The 19,520-nt window shown below is 42.0% G+C and overlaps 1 protein-coding gene across 4 annotated transcripts in view; it reads left to right on the forward strand.

Annotated features, from left to right (window-relative positions):
• LOC118359660 (nuclear receptor coactivator 3-like) overlaps positions 1 to 19,520 on the forward strand; it is a 126,089-nt gene that overhangs the window by 28,934 nt on the left and 77,635 nt on the right. The window lies entirely within an intron of this gene.

Consider the following 19,520-nt stretch of genomic DNA (forward strand, 5'->3'; position numbering starts at 1 on the left):
AAGTAATATGTGCCATGTAAAAATGTGTGCCATGTAAAATATGTGCCATGTAAAAAAGCTAACGTTTAAGTTCCTTGCTCAGAACATGAGAACATATGAACGTTGGTGGTTCCTTTTAACATGAGACTTCGATATTCCAAGGTAAGAGGTTTTAGGTTGTAGTTAATATAGTATTTATAGGACTATTTCTCTCTATACCATTTGTATTTCATATACCTTTGACTATTGGATGTTCTTATAGGCACTATAGTATTGCCAGTGTAACAGTATAGCTTCCGGCCCCCTCCTTGCCCCTACCTGGGCTCGAACCAGGAACACATAGACAACAGCCACACTCGAAACATCGTTACCCATCGCTCCACAAAAGCCGCGGCCCTTGCAGCGCAAGGGGAATAACTATTCCAAATCTGAAAGCGAGTGACGTTTGAAACAGTATTAGCGCACACCCAGCTAACTAGCTAGCCATTTCACATTGGTTACACCAGCCATTAGGCTGATAGGCTTGAAGTCATCAACAGCGCTGTGCTTGTGAAGAGCTGCTGGCAAAACGCATGAAAGGGCTGTTTGAATGAATGATTACGGGCCTGCTGCTGCTCAGTCAGACTGCTCTATCAAATCAGACTTAATTATAACATAATAACACACAGAAATACGAGCCTTTGGTCATTAATATGAACGAATCCGGAAAATATAATTTCGAAAACAAAACGTTTATTATTTCAGTGAAATACGGAACCGTTCGGTATTTTATCTAATGGGTGGCATCCCTAAATCTGAATATTCTTGTTACATTGCACAACCTTCAATGTATGTCATAATTCCGTATTCTGGCAAATTAGTTCGCAATGAGCCAGGCAGCCCAAACTGTTGCATATACCCTGGCTCTGCATGCAATGAACGCAAGAGAAATGACACAATTTCACCTGGTTAATATTGCCTGCTAAACTGGATCAGTAGTTATAACTAGTGATTATGATTGATTGTTTTTTATAAGATAAGTTTAATGCTAGCTAGCAATTTACCTTGGCTTCTACTACATTTGCATAACAGGCAGGCTACTCGTGGAGTGCAATGGTTAGAGCGTTGAACTAGTTAACTGTGCGGTTGCAAGATTGTAACCCCTGAGCTGACAAGGTGAAAATCTGTCGTTCTGCCCCTGAACAATGCAGTTAATCCACAGTTCCTAGGCAGTCATTGAAAATAAGAATGTGTTCTTAACTGACTTGCCTAGTTAAATAAAAGGTAGGAAAAAAAATTAATTTAAAAAATAAATAATAATAATCGGAAATCGGCGCCCAAAAATACAGATTTCCGGCTCTAATTAATCGGCCATTCCGATTAATCGGTCGACTTCTAATTCCAACACCATCATTAAGTTTGCTGACGACACAACAGTGGTTGGCCTGATTACCGACAACGACGAGACAGTCTGTAGGGAGGAGGTCAGAGACTTGGCAGTGTGGTGCCAAGACAACAACCTCTCCCTCAATATGAGCAAGACAAAGGAGCTGATCGTGGACTACAGGAAAAGGCGGGCTGAACAGGCCCCCATTAACATCGACAGGGCTGTAGTGGAGTGGTTAGAGAGTTTCAAGTTCCTTGGTGTCAACATCACCAACAAACTATCATGTTCAAAACACACCAAGACAGTCGTGAAGAGGGCACGACAACACCCTTTCCCCCGCAGGAGACTGAAAAGATTTGGCATGGGTCCCCAGATCCTCAAAAAGTTCTACAGCTGCACCATCAAGAGCACTGCCTGGTACGGCAACTGCTCGGCATCTGACTATAAGGTGCTACAGAGGGTAGTTCATACAGCCCAGTACATAACTGGGGCCAAGATTCCTGCCATCCAGGACTTATATACTAGGCGGTGTCAGAGGAAAGCGCCAAAAAAAGTCATAGACTGTTCTCTCTGCTACCGCATGGCAAGCGGTACCGGAGCGCCATGTCTAGGACCAAAAGGCTCATTAATAGCTTCTACCCCCAAGGCATAATACTGCTGAACAATTAATCAAATGGTCACCCGGACTATTTACTTTGACATTTGTTTTTACACTGCTGCGACTCGCTGTTTGTTATCTATTCATAGCTGGGGCGGCAGGTTGCCTAGTGGTTAGCAGTGATTCTCAATCCAGGGCCTGGGGACCCAAAGGCGTGTACATTTGAGTTTTTTCCCTAGCACTACACACCTGATTCAAATCATCAAAGCCTTTTGATGAGTTGATCATTTGAGTCAGCTGTGTAGTGCTACTTCAAAAACAAAAATGTGCAGTGCTTTGGGTCCCCAGGACTAGGATTGAGAACCAGTAGATAAGAAGGTTTGGGCCAATAACCGAAAGGATGGAATCAAGGAGCTGACAAGGTCAAAATCTGTCGTTCTGCCCCTGAACAAATCTGTTGTTCTGCCCCACTGTTCCCGGTAGGGCGTCATTGTAAGAATTTGTTCTTAACTGAAATTGTTCTTAACTGACTTTCCTAGTTAAATAAAAAAAAAATGAAAAAAGTTACCCCTACCTACATGTACAAAGTACCTCGATTAACCTGTAACCCCACACATTGACTCGGTACCGGTACCCCCTGTATATACCCTCGTTATTACTTTTGAATATTTTCTACTTTATTTGGTAAATATTTTCTTAACTCTTTCTTGAACTGCATTGTTGGTTAAGGGCTTGAAAGTAAGTATTTCATGGTAAGGTCAACAGCTGTTGTATTCGGGGGATGTGACAAATAAAGTTTGATTTGATTTTAATAATTGCCATTGTGTAGAATAATACCCAAGCATACAAAGGAGGATATATAATTGTTCTACCTTTGTGTACCTAACCAGGATACATCGCAATGATGTTACCTGGTGTTAATCCACTTCACTTACTGTTGTTCAATAACCAAAATAGATAACCAATAGCCAAAATTGTATATCATAGCTGACACCGCATTCATTCTGCAGACATATTTGAGTCTTAATTCCGAGTAGATATTTTCTCTCATAAAAAACTGAGTGAGATTATACCGTTACACGGAACCTAAACCTGGCTGCGCGCGTGCGCCATCGTGCGCTATCGTGCATAAATGTATTTTGTCCCCCTACACCAAACTCGTCCACAACACGCAGGTTAAAATATCAAAACAAAATCTGAACCAATGGCATTAATTTGGGGACAGGTCAAAAAGCATTAAACATGTATGGCAAATTAGCTCGTTAGCTTGCACTTGCTAGCTAATTTGTCCTATTTAGCTAGCTTGCTGTTGCTAGCTAATTTGTCCTGGGATATAAACATTGAGTTGTTATTTTACCTTAAATGCACAAGGTCCTCCGACAATTAATCCACACATAAAATGGCCAACCCAAATCATTTCTAGTCATCTCTCCTCCTTCCAGGCTTTTTCATATTTGAACTTACATGGTTATTTGCATCTACACTTTCATAGTATTACCACGACAACCGGCAAAACATTTAGTCTTTCAACCACCCACGTGGGTATAACCAATGAGGAGATGGCACGTGGGTACGTGCTTCTATAAACCAATGAGGAGATGGGAGAGGCAAGACTTGCAGCGCGATCTGCGTCAGAAATAGAAAGGAGTTGTAATGGCATTCTTCCTCCTCTTCTGAGGAGGAGTAGCGAGAAGGATCGGAGGACCAATGCGCAGCGTGGTAAGTGTCCATATCGTTTATTTTAAGACATAAACTGAACACTATGAAATACAAAACAATAAACGTGAACATCAACTAAACCAAAACAGTACCGTGTGGCAACAAACACTCCCACGGATACAAACACCCACAACTCAAAAGTGAAAATCCAGGCTACCTAAGTATGATTCTCAATCGGAGAAAACTAACGACACCTGCCTCTGATTGAGAACCATACTAGGCTGAACTCAAAACCCCAACATAGAAAAACATACATAGACTTAAAAGTGAAAAATCAGTCTCGGTGCCATTCTGTTACAGTGGAATTGCCCCTATCCAAGATAGGGGCAAGTCTTGGGAGTCTGTGTAACGGCTATTTTTTTTAATTGGTAGAAGGAGACCAAGGCACAGTGTGGTAGGCGTACATTGTCTTTTTATTGATGACACCAAAACAAAATAACAAAGACAAAAAATGAAAGCGCACAGTTCTGTAAGGCTAAGAAACTTAACAGAAAACAAGATCCCACAAAACCCAAAAGGAAAATGACAACTTAACTCTGATCCCCAATCAGAGACAACGATAGACAGCTGCCTCTGATTGGAAACCACACTCCGCCAAAAACAAAGAAATAGAAAACATAGACTTTCCCACCCGAGTCACACCCTGACCTAACCAAACATAGAGAATAATAAGGATCTCTAAGGTCAGGGCGTGACAGTCTGTGTGTCTCCATGTTGGTGAGTGTTCCTGTGTAGCCTACCTGACTGTGGACCTGATGTCCAGGAATTCATATCATCCTCAGTGTTCTCCTGCCTTATGCTAAGCAAGTAAACCAACCTGCCTATCATACAGCTAACACTATGCTAACCAAGTAAACCACCCTGCCTCTCAACTGTCACAGCACTGGCTTGCGGGCTTGGTGAAGGCTGGGTGGCCCAGGTGAAATGGGCTGTGGAGAGTGCTGATTTGCCTTCCACAAGACCATGCAGCTATGTGAGAGGGGGAAATGGACATAGGGAAGAACCACGTCACTTCTACTGCTACTACTGACACACACACTCACAATCACACATAAACACACACAATCACACATAAACACACACAATCACTCATAAATACACAGAATAACACACACACTTATGTTAGCAGGAAAATAAATAATTTGTCACTCACACTTCTGTGACAGGTCTCCAGAAAGCCCTTATGGAGAGTATGTGCTAGCCCAGCACGATCTCACTCCCTCTTTCTCACACTGGGCTAAAAATAACTCCATCTCTTCACTGGTCTGAGAGAGAGAGCGAGAGAAAGGGGGAGTGAGACTGGGGATAAAGAGACAAGGATGGTGAAACAAAGGGAGAAGAGAAGTATGAAGAGGAGCGGGAGAGAGAGAGGGAGGACAGAGGAGCGAGAGAAGACAGAGAGAAAAGGAGTGAGCAGGGGGATCAAGAGCGAATGAGAGCTGAGGGCAGAGAGAGAGAGTGAGAGGAGAGATCAGAGAGGGAGAAGGAACAGAAAGAGTACAGAGGAGGGGGGAAGGGGACCAGAGGTCCACAGAAAATAACAGAACTCATCTATAATTCACCTGACCTTTAGTTCTGGTCACTGGTGTTTAGCCTGAAACCTGGGCCTTCCAGCCAATGGATAGCTCTGCTTGGCCACAGAGATCTGCTGCTCAGTGTATTGTTCTCTTTGGACTGCTAATGCTTTGACTGTAGAAATGGGCTGCAAAAAACAATCATCAAGGGAGTCTGTGTGTTTCCGTGTTGGTGTGTGTTCCTGTGTAGCCTGCCTGACTGTGGACCTGATGTCCAGGAAGTAATATCATCCTCAGTGCTCTCCTGCCTTATGCTAAACAAGTAAACCAACCTGCCTGTGACAAAGATGAAAAAATCTGTTAGAAATTTAGAAAGATGGAAGATCTAAATAAGCTACTACTAGCATGAGTTGCTAATATGACGTGGATAGTGCCTTTGGCTACTGGAAAATTAAAGAAAGTTGATTTAAAAATGAATAGAACATGAGAGATAAAGGTTTCAAATGGCATATGGAAGTCTTTATAAAATAATTGCCTGCATGTTTGGTTGGATTTTGGCTAAGGTACTTTGAAGCAAGTTAAGGCATGCCTCATAATATGTAGTAAAACATTTAGGTTTCAAACAATGAAGTATTTGTTTTCAAAATGCATACTGCCTCCAGCTCATTGCAAAGTGTGTATGACGCACTGAAGCTTGCCTAGTTGCCTATGCACTTGAATAGCGAATGGGAAGCACTCTTCAATTACCAGTTGAGAAATAAAAATAGTAGCTCTTTTTAATCCTGGCCATTGTTTTTTTTACACGTGATTGCCCTAAGAATTGTGGCGCAATGATTGGGCAAATTAAAGCACGCTTCACTCCAGCAGCAACAAACAGCTGTTTGAGCTGTATCAGCAGCTCTTACGCTTCATCAGCTGGTATTTCAATCAACGAATAGGCTGAAATTCATTATTTCGCAATGGGATTTTTAAAATTCTCCTGGACAATTGGCCAACGGCAATTTTATTTAGCAACTTTCATTTTTTTGGGATGGGGGGGGCAAAAGCCGCCTATTATCGGCTAAGGGAAACCCTGGCACAGAGGTTTATTGAATAGAAATGTGGGAAAGTCCATGGTATCAGAATGATGCTGAGACTTTAAAATGGATGTCAAACAAAACACAATAATTGCAAAGTTAAACATACCATACAACTCTATGCACAAGGACCACTATTAAAGGTTGACTTTGGGTAAAATGCAAAAATAACAGCTTTAAGCTGTATAACTGATCAATGCACCATCATACCAGGTCATTTCATGCTTAAAAACCCCCAAATGGACGAATAAGATATTTGGCTACAGATGTGCCATTTCTTACTAATCTCTTCTGCTTCCATCCTAAAGCAAATTCAGTGAAATGACATCAACACAAACTGGAAGAGTTACTGGCTAGCTTAGCTAACGAACTAGCTATGCCATGACCAGAATGACACATTGATGAACAATCAAAGGCACACACCCTTTCTGTTAGAAAATTTAAAAAGTGGCGGAAGTGGACCATTTTTCGTGCCGAAGTCAACCTTCAATAATTTCCACAGAAAATTTAACAGAAACACGTTTGCTTGAAGAACAATGCAGAATGACTGTTTTGTGCTGTTTGTGCTGTCATTCTGTTACCAAACTTTGCATCTGCACTGTTCTTGTCGTAAATGTGTTTTTGTAAAACTTTCAGTGGAAATTGTTAAAAGTCGTTCTTGTGCATAGAGTTGTATGGTTTGTTTAACTTTGCATTCATTGTTTTTTGTCTGGCAAACATTTTAAAGTCATACATCTGAGTCTCAGCATCATTCTGTTATTGAGGAATTATCCGTGTGTGTTTGGTACTTTATGTCCCCATACCTGTTGATACACTGGTCTGTATGTGTAGTCATTGACCCCTTCCATCTTTGTGAATGGATTTGACCCTAATTCATGGCTGGTCTGATTTTGTCCTTTGTCTTGTCAGGGTTACGCTGCACAGGGATATCACAGCACACAGCCCCTCAGTCCTCACATCAAACACTACTTGTTGGAGTAAAACTGTGTGTGTGTGTGTGTGTGTGTGTGTGTGTGTGTGTGTGTGTGTGTGTGTGTGTGTGTGTGTGTGTGTGTGTGTGTGTGTGTGTGTGTGTGTGTGTGTGTGTGTGTGTGTGTGTGTGTGTGTGTGTGTGTGTGTGTGTGTGTGTGTGTGTGTGTGTGTGTGTGTGTGTGTGTGTGTGTGTGTGTGTGTGTGTGTGTGTGTGTGTGTGTGTGTGTGTGTGTGCGTACATGCGTGCGTGTGTGTTCAGGGTTTCTTGTCACAGACAGAACAAAGCCAAGGCGCTGGCCACAGGGTGAGTTACACCATGGTGCTAATTTTCCACAGTTGACTCTCTGTGCTTTAATCTGCTTTGCTTGGAAGAGAGAGCGAGGAGGGAAGGGAATGGGAGGGAGGGAGGAGGGAAAGGAAGGAAAGCAAAGAAAGCAGAGAAGGAGCCATTGGTTTTAGGGCTATATGAGTAGGGAAGGGGCTTGGAGTCTGAAGTTAGAAGGGACAGGAAGAATCGGTGATGCAGTTGACATTGTTAAAATTAAAGTGTTTTTCAAACAGGCCATTTAGCATGTAACCCTAACCGAGAGGTAATTCTAGCCCCTCTCTCTCTCTCCTTCAGGGTAGCAACGTGCCAAACACCCCTTTATTTTGGCAGCTAGAGTTGGGGCTGCTCAGGCATGTCTTTCAATGAAGCGTTCCGATTTTGAAGTGCTGTGTGTGTGCGCGCTCTTGAATGTTTGGTGGTATTACGTGTTCATATTCAAGATCAAAAACCTGTTCAAAAGCACAACACACACTGGTCAAGGGACTTTGGGTTAGTGTTGGTTTTTAGGCAAGTAGTGACAACAAACACACCTCTACACACTTTCATTTGTATCTGCTAGGACTGAGACCACCTTCACCCTACCTCCCTCCTTCCTTCTCTCCTGAACTCAACACTGGTACACATCATGCACACACAGTAGAGCGAGAGCAATTACGTGGCGCACTTATGAAATCAAATGTTATTCATAAACAACTGGTGTAGACTAAAGGCTTCCACATGCTTCAGTTCAGCTAGTGGCTAGCCGAACTTGGCTAGCCGAACCGAACGAGTGTGCACACTCCCTTAAAAGACATTCACTTGAAATAAGAGAAAAAAACATCTTAAAAGACCTTCGCTTGAAATACGAGAAAAAAACGGCAATAGTACTGTTCATCCATTTTGAGATGCCAGTATACGCTTCGTCAGAATTAATCTAACATAACTCAAGGAGATCTTAGCGGTGCAGTTTTACATCGGACTAAGATGTTGGTGCAGTATTTCCCAATGAAAAAATGTGCAGGAAAACAAGTTGTCTCTTGTTGAGTGACAACAACAACTTTTGAAGAATCCCTACTGTTGACCAATCACTGATGAAGGGGCGTTAACTTCTGCTTGCCCCTATACATGTTTTTGTGTGCTCAAACAGCCCCCAAAAAACTCAGCGACGTCCAAAACGAACAAAAACCTCACAAAATACCCCATAATGACAAAGCGAAAACAGGTTTTTAGAAATTTTAGCAAATTTATTCAAAATAAAAAACAGAAATACCTTATTTACATAAGTATTCAGACCCTTTGCTATGAGACATGAAATTGAGCTCAGGTGCATCCTGTTTCCATTGATCATCCTTCAGATGTTTCTACGTCTTGATTTCAATTCAATTGATTGGAGATGATTTGGAAAGGCACACACCTGTCTATATAAGGTCTCACAGTTGACAGTGCATGTCAGAGCAAAATAATCAAGCCATGAGGTCAAAGGAATTGTCTGAGACAGAATTGTGTCAAGGCACAGATCTGGGGAAGGGTACCAAAAAAGTTCTGCAGCATTTTCTTTGCTTTGCCATTATGGGGTATTGTGGGATATTTTTTTGTATACATTTTAGAATAAAGCTGTAACGTAACCAAATTTTGAAAAAGTCAAGGGGTCTGATTACATTCCAAATGGACTGTATGTACAGATACGTAGGGATAAAGTGACTAGGCAACAGGGTAGATAATAAACAGTAACAGCAGCATATGTGAGGAGTCAAAAGTGTTGAAAAAATGTCAATGCAAATAGTCCGGGTAGCTATTTAGCGTCTTATGGCTTGGGGGTAGAAGCTGTTCAGGGTCCTGTTTGTTCCAGACTTGGTGAAACCTTAACACTTAACACTTGCTATGCAGTAGTAGCAAGAACAGTCTATGACTTCACTGGAGTCTTTGATTTTTAGGGGTCCTGGATGGCAGGGAGCTCGGCCCCTCTGTAGGTCCTTTTGGTCAGATGCCAAGCAGTTACCATACCAAGCAGTGATGCAGCCAGTCCACTACAGCCCTGTCGATATGGATGGGGGTGTGCTTGGCCCTCTGTTTCCTGTAGTCCATGATCAGCTCCTTTTTCTTGCTGATGTTGAGGGAGAGATTGTTGTCCTGGCACCACACTGCCAGGTCTTTGATCTCCTCCCGGTAGGCTGTCTCATCGTAGTTGGTGATCAGGCCTACCACTGTCACGTCGTCTCCCTATATAATTATGAGTGATGAGAGGGTGTTTCAGACATCATTTAGCACTATAGCTGTATTATAAATACATTTTTTTTAATGGAGTCATGTTTATCAGTTTCCTGTGTGTATCAAGAATGGTCCACCACCCAAAGAACATCTTTACACAACTGTGGGAAGCATTGGAGTCAACATGGGCCAGCATGCCCGTGGAACGCTTTCGACAGATTGTAGAGTCCACAAGGCAGTTTTGTTCAGTACAGTACAAATTGGTGATCGATTCGGCTATAACGGGGCTTGCTAGTACCACTACAAACCAAGCTAGCCAAGTTTAGCTAGCTAGCTGTGTTTGCTATACCTAAATTGTAACATTATCTCTAGATAGATAACTAGCCTAGCTAGTCTCAGTGCCTCTAATTAGGAGAATAATACTTTTTTTGATGAGGGCGAAGAATAAAGGAATGACTTTGGCTTGATGACTTCAAATCAAATCAAATTGTATTTGTCACATGCGCCAAATACAACAGGTGTAGATAGAACTTACAGTGAAATGCTTACTTACAAGCCCTTAACCAACAATGCAGTTTTAAGAAAAAGAAGTGTTAAGTAAAAAATAAAAGTAACAGATAATTAAACAGCAGCAGTAAAATAACAATAGCGAGGCTTTGTACAGGAGGTACCGGAACAGAGTCAATGTGCGGGGGCACTGGTTAGTCGAGGTAATATGTATATGAAGGTAGAGTTATTAAAGTAACTATACATAAATAATAAACAGAGAGTAGCAGCAGCGTAAAACAGGGGTCTGGGTAGCCCTTTCATTAGCTGTTCAGGAGTCTTATGGCTTGGGGGTAGAAGCTGACAAAAGAAGGCTTTTCGACCTAGACTTGGCACTCTGGTACTGCTTGCCGTGCTGTAGTAGAGAAAACAGTCTATCACTAGGGTAGCTGGAGTCTTTGACAATTTTTAGGGGCATCCTCTGACACCGCCTGGTACAGAGGTCCTGGATGGCAAGAAGCTGGGTCCCAGTGATGTACTGGGCCGTGCGCACTACTCTCTGTAGTGCCTTGCGGTCGGAGGCCGAGCAGTTGCTTACCAGGCAGTGATGCAACCTGTCAGGATGCTCTCTGTCCTTTTGAGGATCTGAGGACCCATGCCAAATCTTTTCAGTCTCCTGAGGGGGAATAGGCTTTGTCATGCCTTCTTCACGACTGTCTTAGTGTGTTTGGACCATGATAGTTTGTTGGTGATGTCGACACCAAGGAACTTGAAGCTATCAACCTGCTCCACTACAGCCCCGTCAATGAGAATGGGGCGTGCCTGGTCCTCCTTTTCCTGTAGTCCACAATCATCCCCTTTGTCTTGATCACGTTGGGGGAGAGGTTGTTGTCCTGGCACCACACGGCTAGGTCTCTTTCCTCCTCCCTATAGGCTGTCTCATCGTTGTCGGTGATCAGATGGTAGTGTTGGAGTCGTGCCTGGCCATGCAGGTGTGAGTGAACAGGGAGTACAGGAGGGGACTGAGCACGCACCCCTGAGGGGCCCCCGTGTTGAAGATCAGCGTGGCAGATGTGTTATTACCTGCCCTTTCCACCTGGGGGCGTGCCTTCAGGAAGTCCAGGATCCAGTTGCAGAGGGAGGTGTTTAGTCCCAGCTTAGTGATGAGCTTTGAGGGCACTATAGTATTGAATGCTGAGCCCTAGTCAATGAATAGCATTCTCACATAGTGTCCCGCCCTGGTTTGTGGCTGTCCAGATCCCTGCTGTTTGTTGTTTTCAATTTTCTCAGTGACCTGCCATATCTGGAACTGCGAGGAGTAACAGCGTAACCTACGTTGCTACCTACCATGATGAAGACCAAAGCCAGTGGGAGTCCCGTTGAGGACAGTGGTGTCTCTCTATCACAAGTGAAGGATCTATTAAACAAACAAAAAGAGACCCACAAGCAGACGTTACAACAACAAGAAAATAGCTTCAAGTGTTTTGTCCAAATACTTGTGGATTCTACTAATAAAAGAATGGACGACCTTACAAGAGATCTCTGAGAAATTGAAGATGGACCACAGGAAGGTTGAGATGGAGGTTGTCCACAGGACTGGAAAACCCACCTCTGGACCAGGAGATAGGCCCAGGCCTATAGTGGTCAAGTTCCTGAGCTTCAAGGACAAGGTAATGGTTCTGGAAAGTGCCAAGAACTTGAGATGAAGGTATATCTTCCTCAATGAGGACTATCTTGAAGCTGTGCGCCAGAAGAGGATTGAACTGGTCCCAGCCATGAAAGCTGCCAGAGCACGCGGGGACATTGCTTACATTCGCTATGATAGGCTCATTGTCCACACTAACTCCCAGAAGCCTGGAAGGGATCAGAGAGCCAAGCCTATGGGTTCGTAGCCTCAACCCCACAGCGCACACACACACCAATTGATTAACTTTTTATGGCTGCAGGGGCAGTATTGAGTAGCTTGGATGAAAAGATGCCCATTGTAAACGGCCAGCTCCTCAGTCTCAGTTGCTAATATATGCATATTAGTATTAGTATTGGATAGAAAACACTCTAAGGTTTTTTAAACTGTTTGAATTATGTCTGTGAGTATAACAGAACTCATGTAGCAGGCAAAAACCTGAGAAATTCCACTTCCTGTTTTTTTTTCTGGGGGTGGCAGATCTTCAACCAAGCTCTCATTGAAATTACAGCGAGATATGGATGTGTCACTTCCTACGCCTTCCACTAGATGTCAACAGTCAATAGAACTTTGTCTGATGACTCTAATGTGAAGGGGGGTCGAATGACACAGGAAATAGTCACTACAGCCACCAGTTGACCATGCATTCACTATGCGCGTTCACAGGGGAAGCACCTGCGTTCCACCGCTCATTTGTCATTCTAATTCTCCGGTTGGAACGCTATTCAAGATATATGCAAACAACATTCTAAAGATTGATTCAGTACATCGTTTGACATGTTTCTACTGACTGTTACGGAACTTTTGGACATTTAGTCACATTATAGTGGATGCGCTTTATGACTTTGGAATTGTTTACCAAACACGCTAACCAAAGTAGCTAATTGGACATAAATAACGGACATTTTCGAACAAATGAAGCATTTATTGTGGACCTGGGATTCCTAGGACTGCATTCTGATGAAGTTCATCAAAGGTAAGGAAACATTTATCATGTATTTTCTGGTTTCTGTTGACTACAACATGGCGGCTAATTTGGCTTCTGTTCTGAGCGCCGTCTCAGATTATTGCATGTGTTGCTTTTTCCGTAAACTGTTTTTGAAATCTGACACAGCGGTTGCATTAAGGAGAGGTATATCTATAATTCTATGTGTACCACTTGTATTATCTACATTTATGTTGAGTATTTCTGTTGAAACGATGTGGCTATGCAAAATCACTTGATGTTTTTGGAACTAGTGAATCTAAATAGCCAATGTAAACTCAGATTTTTTTATATAAATATGAACTTTATCAAACAAAACATGCATGTATTGTGTAACATGAAGTCCTATGAGTGTCATCTGATGAAGATAATTCAAGGTTAGTGATTCATTTTATTTTTATTTCTGCTTTTTGTGAATGCTATATTTCGCTGGAAAATGGCTGTGCTTATTGTGGTCTGGTGGAGACCTAACATAATCGTTTGTAGTGCTTATGCTGAAAAGCCTATTTGAAATCAGACACTTTGGTGGGATTAACAACAAGATTACCTTTAAAATGATTTAAACACATGTATGTTTTAGGAATTGTAATTATGAGATTTCTGTGGTTTGAATTTGGCGCCCTCTATTTTCACTGGTAGTTGTCATATCGATCCCGGTATTATGATTGCAGCCATAACAAGTTAATTGATGTATATTTTTGTATATTTTTTCCTTTGCTTTGTCTGCTCTTTTCAGTATTATGTCTATCTCTGATAAGCTACCAAGGAAAGGGATGATAATAGCCCATACTAATATATGTAGCCTTAGAAATAAGGTTAATGAAATCAATAACTTGCTCAAATCAGATAACATTCATATATTAGCCATTTCTGAGACTCACTTAGATAATTCATTTGGTGATACATCAGTAGAAATACAAGGATATAACATCTATAGAAGAGACAGAAATGCTTATGGGGGAGGTGTTGCTGTATATATTCAAAGCCATATCCCGGTCATGCTTAGAGAAGCTCTAAGTCAAGTGTTATTGAAGTCTTGTGGTTGCAGGTTCACCTGGCACATCTAATGTCTTTACTTTTGGGGTGTTGCTATAGGCCACCAACAGTGCTAACAGTCAGTATCTAAATAATATGTGTGAAATGCTTGATAGTGTATGTGATGTAAACAGAGAGGTATACTTTCTTTGGGACCTGAATATTGACTGGTTTTCATCAAGCTGTCTGCTCAAGAGGAAGCTTCTTAGCACAGTTAAACTCACAACATAACCAGTGCCTGTAATCTGGTTCAGGTTATTAATCAACCTACCAGGGTGTTTATAAACACTATATACACATTTTTACTAATGCTTTAGAACTTTGCTCTGAAGCTGTTTCCGTACCCAATGGATGCAGTGATCACAATATAGTGGCTATATCCAGGAAAGCCAAAGTTCCAACAGCTGGGCCTAAAATAGTGTATACACAAAATATTTTCCTGTGACTTTGCTGTGACTCTATGATGTTAAAAATATTTGTTGGTCTGATGTGATTAATGATGAGCATACAGATGCTGTATTTGATGAATTTATGATATTGCTTCTTCCAATTATTGATAAGCATGCACCTGTTAACCTGTTGCGACGAGCCATCCCGTATCCGGGAGCGTAATTATAGCCTCAAGCTCATTACCATAACGCAACGTTAACTATTCATGAAAATCGCAAATGAAATGAAATAAATATATTGGCTCACAAGCTTAGCCTTTTGTTAACCTCTTCAACCTATGGGGGCGCTATGTCATTATTGGATAAAAAGTCGTGCCCGTTTTAAGCGCAATATTTTGTCACGAAAAGATGCTTGACTATGCATGGAATTGACAGCCTTGGAAAGACAAAACTCTGACGTCTCCAAAACTGCAAAGATATTATCTGTGAGTGCCCCAGAACTAATGCTACAGGCGAAACCAAGATGAAGTTTCATACAGGAAATGCCCCAGATTCTGAAGGCGCTGTGTTCCAATGTCTCCTTATATGGCTGTGAATGCGCCAGGAATGAACCTGCGCTTTCTGTCTATTCCCCGAGGTGTCTGCAGCATTGTGACGTGTTTGTAGGCATATCATTGGAAAATGGACCATAAGAGACTACATTTACCAGGTGTCCGCTCGGTGTCCTCCATCGAAACTATTACGTAATCTCCAGGTGCGTGCATTTTTCCATTTTGTCCAAACTGCCACAAGTGATTACCATCGAAGAAAAGCATTCAAATAAAATCATTTACCTTTGAAGAACTTCTGATGTTTTCAATGAGGAGACTCTAAGTTAGATAGCAAATGTTCAGTTTTTCCAACAAGATTATTTGTGTATCGCTCCGTTTTGTTCATCACGTTTGGATAAGAAAAAAAAAAAATTCAGTCATTACAACGGCAAACTTTTTTTCCAAATTAACTCCATAATATCGACAGAAACATGGCAAACGTTGTTTAGAATCAATCCTCAAGGTGTTTTTCACATATCTATTCGATGATAATCACTCGTGGCAGTTTGGACAAAATGGAAAAATGCACGCACCTGGAGATTACGCAATAGTTTCGATGGAGGACACCGAGCGGACACCTGGTAAATGTAGTCTCTTATGGTCCATTTTCCAATGATATGCCTACAAATACGTCACAATGCTGCAGACACCTTGGGGAAATGACAGAAAGTGTAGGCTCATTCCTTGAGCATTCACAGCCATATAAGGAGACATTGGAACACAGCGCATTCAAAATCTGGCTCACTTCCTGTATGAAATTTCATCTTGGTTTTGCCTGTAGCATTATTTCTGTGGCACTCACAGACAATATCTTTGCAGTTTTGGAAACGTCAGAGTGTTTTCTTTCCAAAGCTGTCAATTATATGCATAGTCGAGCATCTTTTCGTGACAAAATATCTTGTTTAAAACGGGAACGTTTTTCATCCAAAAATGAAATACTGCCCCCAGAGGTTCAAGAGGTTAAGAAACTGACTGTTAGAACTGTTAAGGCTCTATGGATTGATGAGGAATTGAAAGAGATGGGGCAAAAGGAGTGGCTAATAAGTCTGGCTGCACATCTGAATGGCTTACTTACTGCAAATTGAGTAATTATGTGACTAAACTCAACAAAAAGAAGAAGACACTTTATTATGAAGCCAAGATCAATTATATAAATTAAAGGATGGGCAGAAAGACAAATTCAACTCCATCTTTCATTGAATCAGATGGCTTATTCATCACAAAACCAATTATTTTAATTATTATTTAATTGGCAAAGTGGGCAAACTTAGGCAGGAAATGCCAACAACGAACAGTGGCATGCTCTGTCATGCTGATTGAGTTCGAATAACAGACTGGAAGCTTCAAAAGGAGGGTGGTGCTTGGAATCATTGTTCTTCCTCTGTAAGGAAACACATGCCGTCATCATTGCTTTGCCCAAAAAGGGCTCCACAGGCAAGGATATTGCTGCCAGTAAGATTGCACCTAAATCAACCATTTATCGGAGGAGAGCGGTTCAATTGTTGTGAAGAAGGTTTCAGGGCGTCCAAGAAAGTCCAGCAAGCGCCAGGATCGTCTCCTAAAGTTGATTCAGCTGCGGGATCGGGGCACCACCAGGAATGGCAGCAGGCAGGTGTGAGTGCATCTGCACGACCAGTGAGGCAAAGACTTTTGGAGGATGGCTTGGTGTCAAGAAGGGTGGCAAAGAAGCCACTTCTCTCCAGGAAAAACATCAGGGACAGACTGATATTCTGCAAAAGGTACAGGTTTTGGACTGCTGAGGACTGGGGTAAAGTAATTTTCTCTGATGAATCTCCTTTCCGATTTTTTGGGGCATCCAGAAAAAAGCTTGTCCGGAGAAGACAAGGTGAACGCTACCATCAGTCCTGTGTCATGCCAACAGTAAAGCATCCTGAGACCATTCATGTGTGGGGTTGCTTCTCAGCCAAGGGAGTGGGCTCACTCACAATTTTGCCTAAGAACACAGCCATGAATAAAGAATGGTACCAACACATCCTCCGAGAGCAACTTCTCCCAACCATACAGGAGCAATTTGATGACGAACAATGTATTTTCCAGCATGATGGAGCACCTTGCCATCAGGAAAGAGTAATAACTAAGTGGCTCTGGGAACAAAACATCAATATTTTGGGTACATGGCCAGGAAACTCCACAGACCTTAATCCCATTGAGAACTTGTGGTCAATCCTCAAGAGGCGGGTGGACAAACAAAATCCCACGAATTCTGACAAACTCCAAGCATTGATTATACAAGAATGGGCTGCCATCAGTCAAGATGTGGCCCAGAAGTTAATAGACAGCATGCCAGGGTGGATTGCAGAGGTCTTGAAAAAGAAGGGTCAACACTGCAAATATTGGCTCTTTGCATCAACTTCATGTAATTGTCGATAAAAGCCTTTGACACTTATGAAATGCTTGTAATTCTACTTCAGTATTCCATAGTAACATCTGACAAAATTATATAAAGACACTGAGGCAGCATACTTTGTGAAAATGTATATTTGTGTCATTCTCAAATCTTTGGGCTACTGAGGATGGTAGTTGACTCTATAGCCACTCCTATCTGTCGTATTCTTTTTATCTGAGCCTTGAGGAAAGTCTTTGTTCTCAGGCCTGGAGGGAAGCCAAAGTAATTCTGCTACTCAAGAGTGGTAATGGGTGGTTCTAACAGCAGACCTGTAAGCTTGCTTCCAGCTTTTAGCAAACTGTTGGAAAAAAATGTGTTTGACCAAATACATTGCTATTTCTCTGTAAACAAATTAACAACAGGCGTTCAGCATGCTTATAGAGAAGGGCACGCAACATGTACTGCACTGACACAAATGACTGATGATTGGTTGAAAGAAATTGATAAAAAAATAAGATTGTGGGAGCTGTACTGCCACATAATGTGGATTCAGAGCTATTTATCTTAAAGAACTCAGAGGGTTTTCTTTAATAGAAGCTTCTCTATTGTCAAACATGTAACGTGTGGTGTACCGCAGGACAGCTCTCTAGGCCCTCTACTCTTTTTTATTTTTTATTTTTACCAATGACCTGCCACTGGCATTAAACAAAGCATGTGTGTCCACATATGCTGATGATTCAACCACATACGCATCAGCCACCATAGCTAATGAGGTCACTGAAACCCTTAACAAAGAGTTGCAGTCTATTTTGGAATGGGTGGCCAGTAATAAACTGGTCCGGAACATCTCTAAAACTAAGAGCATTGCATTTGGTACAAATCATTCCTTTCTAGACCTCAGCTGAATCTGGTAATGAATCATGTGGTTTTTGAACAAGTTGAGGAGAATAAATTACTTGGCATTACCTTAGATTGTAAATGGTCATGGTCAAAACATATAGATTCAATGGTAAAGATGGGGAGAGGTCTAGCCGTAATGACGAAATGCTCTGCTTTTTTGACACCACACTCCAAAAGCAAGTTTAGTTTAGTCTAATCTTGATTATTGTACAGTCGTATGGGCCAGTGCTGCAAAGAAAGACCTATTTAAGCTGCAGCTGGCCCAGAACAGAGCAGCACATTTAGCTCTTAATCGTAATCAGAGGGCTGATATAAATATTATGCATGCCAGTCTCTCTTTGCTAAGAGTTGAGGGGAGACTGACTGCATCACTTCCTCTTTTTATAATGTGTTGATAATCCCAAATTGTTTGCATGGTCAATTTACACACAGCTCTGACACACACACTTATCGCCCACCAGACATGCCACCAGGGGTGTTTTCACAGTCTCCAAATCCAGAACAAATTCAATAAAGCATACAGTATTATATAGAGCCCTTATTGTATGGAACTTCCTTCCATCTCATATTGCTAAAATAAACAGCAAACTTGGTTTCAAAAAACAGTGATCACCATACCGCACAACACCTCTCCCCTATTTTACCTAGATAGTTTGTCCTTGAGCTGTTCTTGTCTATTGATGTTCTGTATTATGTCATTCTGTATTATGTTTTCTGTTTTGTGTGGACCCCAGGAAGAGTAGCTGCTGCTTTTACAACAGCTAATGGGTATCCTAATAAAATACCAAATACCTTTTGTCCAGGTGAGAAAGGGCAGTGTTGAGTGCATTAGAGATTGCATCATCTGTGGATCTGTTGGGGCGGTATGAAAATTGGAGTGGGTCTAGGGTTTCTGGGTTAATGGTGTTGATGTGAGCCATGACCAGTCTTTCAAAGCACTTCATGGCTACGGACGTGAGTGCTACGGGTCGGTAATCATTTAGGCAGGTTAGCTTCTTCTTCATTGGCACAGGGACTATGGTGTTCTGCTTGAAACATGTTAGTATTACAGTCTCGGTCAGGGACAGGGTTGAAAATGTCAGTTGACAGTTGGTCAGCGCATGCTCGGAGTACATGTCCTGGTAATCTGTCTGGCCCTGCAGACTTGTGAATTTTGACCTGTTTAAAGGCCTTACTCACATCGGCTATGGAGAGTGTGATCACTCAGTCGTCCCGGAACAGCTGATGGTCTCATGCATGTTTCAGTGTTACTTGCCTCGAAGCGAGCATAGAAGTAATTTAGCTTTTTTGGTAGGCTCGTGTCACTGGGCAGCTCTCAGCTGTTCTTCCCTTTGTAGTCTGTGATAGTTTGCAAGCCCTGCCACA

Source organism: Oncorhynchus keta, chromosome 27 (assembly GCF_023373465.1).
Source record: "Oncorhynchus keta strain PuntledgeMale-10-30-2019 chromosome 27, Oket_V2, whole genome shotgun sequence".
In the NCBI taxonomy this organism is placed as follows: domain Eukaryota; kingdom Metazoa; phylum Chordata; class Actinopteri; order Salmoniformes; family Salmonidae; genus Oncorhynchus; species Oncorhynchus keta.